This window comes from Dipodomys spectabilis, unplaced genomic scaffold, assembly GCF_019054845.1.
Source record: "Dipodomys spectabilis isolate Male_0828 unplaced genomic scaffold, ASM1905484v1 ptg000174l, whole genome shotgun sequence".
Lineage (NCBI taxonomy): Eukaryota > Metazoa > Chordata > Mammalia > Rodentia > Heteromyidae > Dipodomys > Dipodomys spectabilis.
Window position 1 is genome coordinate 3,019,516 of NW_024870851.1, and position 6,000 is coordinate 3,025,515.

General features: G+C 44.4%; 1 pseudogene; it reads left to right on the top strand.

Moving 5' to 3' along the window:
- Nucleotides 1–4,031, top strand: part of LOC122120063 — a 77,489-nt pseudogene extending 73,458 nt beyond the window's left edge.
- The last annotated feature ends 1,969 nt before the right edge of the window (nucleotides 4,032–6,000 follow it).

Consider the following 6,000-nt stretch of genomic DNA (forward strand, 5'->3'; position numbering starts at 1 on the left):
AAATCTTTGTCTTTCTCCCTCCTTTGCTTCATTGATAAAAACCTAAATGAGCCAGACATGGTGGTTCACACTTATAATCCCAGTACTTCAGAGGTGGTGGTAGAAAGATCATAATCTGATACTGACCTCAGGCACAAAGCCTAAAATAGCCAGTGGCTCAGACCTATAATCCTAGTTACTCAGGAGGCTGAGATCTGAGAATTGAGATTCAAAGCCAGCATGGGCAAAAAGTCTGTAAGACTCCTATCTCCAATTAACTATCCAAAAAAGCCAGAAATGGAGCTGTGGTTCAAGTGGTAGAATACCACTGGCCTTGAGTACAACACTTCAGAGAAAGTGCCCCACAGTTCAAGCCCGGACTGGCCAAAAAAACAAAAAAAAAACAAGAGCCAGATGTGTAGCTGAAAAGTGGTAGAGCACCAACTTAGTAACCACAGAACCCTGAGTTCAAACCCTGGGTCTACCAAATGAATAAATAAATGTTTGGGGTTTTTTTGTTTTAAAAAAAAGGAATTCCAGGGTTGGTAGGTATAGAAGAAGCAAATTTCCCTAATGAAGTTATGAACTTTCTCCTTCTCATAAAATGATAAATTGATCAGTGTTTTGAAAGATTTTTCTCTACAAATCAAACAGCACTGGTTTCCTTTCAGATTGTTTCTCCATGAGCCTTGCATCACCCTTGCTCAGCAAGGTGACCTTGTTCATTACCAGTTCATTAACCTGGTGCTCAAGGTCCCTCCAGTCCTGCAGGCCCAGGATAGGGGTGGGGGTGGGGGTTGATGGCCCTTCCTCCCACACTGCTGTTTGCAAAGATTCGATGTCCTTACACTTGTCACTGCCCACTTACATCACCGCCAATACCACCCAAATTAAGGGCTCCTTGAGGACAGACTATAGCCTTCCTTCCCACATCCCCAGTTCTTGGGCTGGTACCTATTGGCTAACCCTATTCCTCCACCATTATTCAACTCTAGGAGTTAAGAACAGAGATGCTCTGCTTTCCTCTGCCTCCTCTTGTCTTGGTTGTTCACCTAGCAAAGGTCTAGCAGCAAGGTCATGTACAAGCTAGGTGCTGGGCTGTAGGCCTCTGAGATGAAGAAGACAGAACACTGGGGTCCCAGTGTCATGGGGGAGATGGAGGAAATATGTAATGATCATTTAGTATGAGGAGAAGCAACAAGACTGGGCAGATGAAGTGGAGGGGGGGGGCGTGACTATCACCTTTTGTTGTTGTTAGTCTTGGGGCTTGAACTCTGGGCCACTGTGCTGTTCCTGGGCCTCCTTGTGTTCAAAGCTAGCACTCTCACTTGAGTCACAGTGCTACTTCCAGCTTTTTCTGAGTAGTTTATTGGAGATGAGTCGCGTGGATTTTCCTGCCCAGGCTGGCCTTGAACCCTGATCCTTAGATCTCAGCCCAGAATTTTCAGGTGTGAACCACCTGTGCCCCACTTTTTTTTTTATTTATTTTTAATTTTCGGTCCAGGACTCTGTACCTGCCACTTTCACTCATAGGCTAGAGCTCTATCAACTGAGCCATGCCTCCAACCCCAGGACTACTAGAAGAACTTTTGTGAAGATATGACAGATTTGCATGAGAAGCTGGTTTGGAAGCCTAGAAGGTGAAGTAGAGAAAAGAACATTTACATGATTCTGGTGTGGAACAGTACAGCTTATTTGCAGAACAAAAAATAGTTCTCTGAAATAGAGTGCCAGCCAAGTTTGAAAGGTAGATGGAGCCAGGCCAGAGGTTCTTCTGTGATATGCCAACATCTGCATTCTCTCCCAGAAGTGGGGAACAAGGAAGGGGTTTAATGAAGGTCAGCTTGTACCTCTGACAATGGATGTGAGGCAGGGGGTTGAGGGAGAAGAGTTACAGCCAACAGAGAATTGCTGCTTCTCCTCCTTTCCTCCCTAGAGATCCCTCTATTCTTCTCCCCTCCCTTCCCTCCTTCTTCCCTCTTTCCCCCTTCTTTCTTTCCTTTCCTTCCCCCCTGTCCCCTTCTCTTCCTTCCTTTTTTTCCTCCATCTCTTTTTCCTTTAATCCTTCTTACCTGTCCCTTTCTTCCTTCCTGTCTTCCTTCCTTCTTTCTTTCCTTCCTTATCTTCTTCCCTTCCTCCCTCTCTCCCCTTCCTGCCTTCCTTCTTTCATTCTTTTCTTTCTCTTCTTTCTACTTCTCACTCCTTTTCTTCCCTTCCAGGATGGACTTAAATGGTCTTTCCCATGTTATTGGACTCTGTAGAGGTATGATCTCAATCAAGAATGTGCTGTTCTTCCATAGGAGTTTCTCCACTAGTGCATCTCAAGCAGCAAAGATTGAGGTTAGAAACTAGAAGAGCAGTAGAAGAAGTATCCCTGGGGCTGTAGGACTGTGGAGGTTACTTTGGAAACTTACTCCATGGTCCCTGGCCCCATGGATTCCTGAGGAGGTACCTGTCCTGAAGCTAGAGACGCCCCCCTTCCCCTTGGAAGTACTAAAGCTCCTCCCCTCTGCTGAGCACTCACTGGGACAGCTTCCAAGAGGACCAGGGACAGCACTTCCCCTGGGTGTGCTAATACAGTGAGTTTCCCAAAAAGCCTAGGCCATTGCAGCCTCCCCTCAGAATACACTGTTTTGAGCTGCTCAATCCCTCAGTCTCATTGAAGCCTCAGTTGACCAATAAGTTCTCTTCCTTCATTTGCCTTCATTTACATAATGATCCACCTCCCTCACTAATCTGTAAGGTCAGGGGCCATAGCACATCTATCTCTGTCCTGCCCTTCTCCTTCTAGTTTTCAGAAGTGCCTAGACTTCTTATGGGTTGAATTAGATCAAGCTCAAGTTCTATATTGAAATCCTGACACCCATCTCAAGATGGAACTGTGTTGGAAGCGGGATGATAGACTTTTTTAGCATTGAAATTAAGTCACTAGAATAGGCTCTAACCCAATATGACCTGTCTCTAAGAAAAGGGGAAATCTGGAGACTGCTATATACACAGGGCCCCGTAAAGAAGGTAGAGTGCTTTTTCTAGCCAAAGAAAGAAGAGCAGAAATTTCCAGCACCCATCAGAAACTTAGAGAGAGACAAGAGAATGCTCCTCTCATACCCCTCAGAAGCAATGAACCCTGCTGACATCTTGCTATTGGGTCTAGAGGAAAACCACCTCTCTTGTGGCACCTTGCAAGACACTAGTCCAATAGGTTATTTAATCAGAAAGTTCTAGAAAGAAAAAAAGATAAAGTTCTTCTTGGGGAAAGGCTGGTTTGCCAACTGTGCCACCATCCATGCCATTTAATACACTTTAAGTAGAGCTGGGCTTAACATAACCACAAGGAAGGAAGGAATGGAGAAAACCCAGAGGGTTTTCTTAATTGCTTAACTGGCTTAAAGACATTTAAACTGTAACTTAAGACCAGTCTCGGAGATAATTTCCATGCTGGGGGAAGTGGTATATGTCTGTGGTCCCAGCTATGGAGGTAGGAGAGCCATATCCAAGAAACCCCAAGGAAAATTAGCACAAGACTCTATCTCAAAAACAAACTAGTCCCTTCTTCCTCGGCGCTGCCTCCGGAGGTGGCTGCCCTCTCCTCCTGCTCATGGCATCGTGGCGCCCTCAGACCTCTGGTGAAGCCCAAGAGTGTCAAAAAGAGCACCAAGAAGTTCATCCGCCAGCAGTCCAACCAATATGTCAAGATTCTACATAGCTGGCAGAACCCCAGGGGCATTGACAAGAGGGTGTGGAGAGATTCGAGGGCCAGATCTTGATGTCCAACATTGGTATAGGAGCAATAAGAAAAAGCACCTGCTGCCTGGTGGATTCCGGAGGTTCCTGATCCACAATATCAAGGAGCTGGAAGCGCTGCTCATGTGCAACAAGTCTTACTGCGCTGAGATTGCCCACGTTTCCTGCAAGAACCGAAAGGCCATCGTGGAAAGCGCAGCTGGCCATCAGAATCACCAGTCCCAAGGCCAGGCTGCGCAGTGAAGAAAATGAATAGATGGCTCACATGCACCTTTTATTTGTGCTTAAATGAACCACAGAAACTGCTATAAAAAAAAAAAAAAACTAACATAAGGAGGGGGGGTAGGAGGGGCTCACATAGGAGAGCAGTGAGGCCCTGCCTTCAATCATCAATTAAAAATAAATAAATAAACAAAATAGAGTCATGTACAGGGCAGCTCATGTCTGTGGTTCTAGCTGTTCAGGAAGCTGAGATTTGAGGATGGTGGTTCAAAGCTGGCCTAGGCAGGAAAATCCATGAGACTCTTATTTCCACTAAAGTATTTTTTTAAAAAAAATGTTGAAAGTGGAGCTGTGGCTCAAGTGGTAAAGTTCTAGCTTTCAGCACAAAACTTCAGGGACAGTACTCAGACCCAGAGTTCAACCCACAGGACTGGTGAGAGAAAAGAAAGAAAGAAAAAGAAAAAGAAAGAAAGGAAAGAAAGAGAGAGAGAGAGAGAGAGAGAGAGAGAGAGAGAGAGAGAGAGAGGGAGGGAGGGAGGGAGGGAGGGAGAGAGAGAGAAAAAACTAAAGAAAAGAAAAACAGAATTTCACAAGCTCAAGAAGGACTTCACTAAGGTTCTATAGTTACATCTTGTTTCTTGCCAGATCCCCAGCCTCAGTTTCCCTAGATACATAATAGACTAATACAGGTTTAGGAATCCTCAGAGGGACTTAGAAATTCTCATATAAGTTACGTATCTAATTATTCCAGTGTTAATGTTTTCCCCTAAGCAAATCATAGCAAAATTTTACATAATGAGTTATCTGCCAGCAACCATCCCAATGTGCCATGAGCACCTAGTTTCCTTTCTTCTTGAAGTTCTTTATGAACAACAGTAAATGTGCAGATGATTTGTTGAATAAAGAACACATCACACACACACACACACACACACACACACTCACACACACTCACACACACACTCACACAGAATAAAAAATGTTCTTTTACTGCTTGAACAATGACTCTTGAGCATAGCTTTTCTCTTCCAAATTACTCTCTTCTCACCCTCTTCCTCCTCCAAAGAAGCTGCCAGGGCTCTACCACACATCCACACACAGCCTTCATTTTCCTACCCATTCCCTCCACTGGCTCTCGGTGCCTCCTCTGTCATTGCATCTAGCTCAGTGGAAACCCCCTCCCCAATCCCCTTGGCCTTCTTTCTCCATTACATCCCCAGCTGGAAATGTTGGCGCTGCCCCAGCTCCAGGCCCTGGCTCCCTCCGAGTTCTTGATTCATCACAGCTCTTCAAATCTCACCTTAAAAGCTTCCCCTAGGTTTTATCTTGCCTTCAGCGCTCAATGCAAAATGTTTGGTGACACTTTATTAAGTGTGTCATTGGCACTAATGGTGCACAAACCAATTGTATTAAATCTTCACAGCTCTAAGTAATTTGTCTGGGAAAATGGCATTCTCCATTTCCCCACCAGGATTTTGAATTTATCTATATGTTCTTTTTTCCATCTTTTTTTTTTCCTTCCCCCTTGGAGCTGTTTTGAACAAACAACAAAAATTACATAAACTGTCGAGGATCCTTTTCCTTCATTTTCCCGCCTGTACCTTCTCATTGTGAGAATTGACACAGTCCCCCCACGAGGGTATGTTTACTTCTGGGCACACTGTATAATTTAACTTTCTGCTATATAAAATAAGTCACCAGTGATTTTTTTGTTTGTTACTTGTTCAGACAATGTCCAAAGTTGTTTCTCACTGTTTTTATTTAAAGGCACTAGACACAAACCTGGCTGCTTTAGCGACAGCCTGCATGAGGGCTGCAGCTGAGAAAATCCGCTGTCAGGAAGAGTGAATAGAACTAACAAGACTATTGAGCTGGCCAACAGATTAGTGAAAAGGTCTGGAGGTGAGGTCTTACAGGGCAGGCTAATGAAGCAGACTGAAGAAAGCATTTCTTTGTTAGACACTACTGATCTGGCAATAACAGCAGCACTTAGCAAAGAGCCTGATGAGCTGAAAAAATTATGTCATTATCATTCATTTTTTTCATAATAGAAAC